This window comes from Arachis ipaensis, chromosome B4, assembly GCF_059453495.1.
Source record: "Arachis ipaensis isolate K30076 ecotype BB chromosome B4, ASM5945349v1, whole genome shotgun sequence".
Classification (NCBI taxonomy): Eukaryota; Viridiplantae; Streptophyta; class Magnoliopsida; order Fabales; family Fabaceae; genus Arachis; species Arachis ipaensis.
This window is the reverse complement of record NC_142439.1, coordinates 3,226,579-3,227,475: the sequence shown is the minus strand read 5'-3', so window position 1 is coordinate 3,227,475 and position 897 is coordinate 3,226,579.

Sequence of the window (897 nt, the reverse complement as noted above, 5' to 3'; positions counted from 1 at the left end):
AGAGGAAATATGGAGAGGGAGAGGGAGATGTGGTTTCGGCCAAGAGGAGTGTAGAGGGGTGTGTTGTGTGAATTTGATGAAGAATGGAGGTCTTTATATAGGGAAGGGAGGGAGGTTAAGGTTCGGCCATATGGGTGGGTTTGGGTGGGAAATTGGTTTTGAATTTTGAAGGTAGGTGGAGTTTATGAGGTAGGTTTATGGGGAAGAGTGGATGGATGTGAGTGGTGAAGAGGTGATGGGGAAGAGAGTTTGAGGTGATTGGTGAAGGGTTTTTGGGGAAGAGTGTTTATGGGGTTGTGTGAAAGAGAGTGGTGAGAAGAAGTGAGTGGGGGTAGGTGGGGATCCTGTGGGGTCCACAGATCCTGAGTGGATCCTGTGGGGTCCACAGATCCTGAGGTGTTCAAGGATTTACATCCCTGCACCCATTAGGCATGTAAAAATGCCTTTGTACCCAACTCTGGGCGTTAGTGCCAGGTTGGTGGCCATTTTGGGCGTTCAACGCCCATTTGTGTGCCATTTCTGGCGTTGAACGCCAGAACCATGCCTGTTCTGGCATTCAGCGCCCAGAAGCTGCCCATTTTGGGCGTTCAGCGCCAGAACCATGCTCTGTTCTGGCGCTGAACGCCAGACAGATGCTCCTCCAGGGTGTGATTTTTCTTCTGCTGTTTTTGACTCCGTTTTCAATTTTTATATTTATTTTGTGACTCCACATGATCATGAACCTAAGAAAACATGAAAAACAATAAAAATAAGAATTAGATAAACATTGGGTTGCCTCCCAACAAGCGCTTCTTTAATGTCAATAGCTTGACAGTGAGCTCTCATGGAGCCTCACAGATGTGCAGAGCTTTGTTGAGACTCTCCAACACCAAACTTAGAGTTTGACTGTGGGGGCTC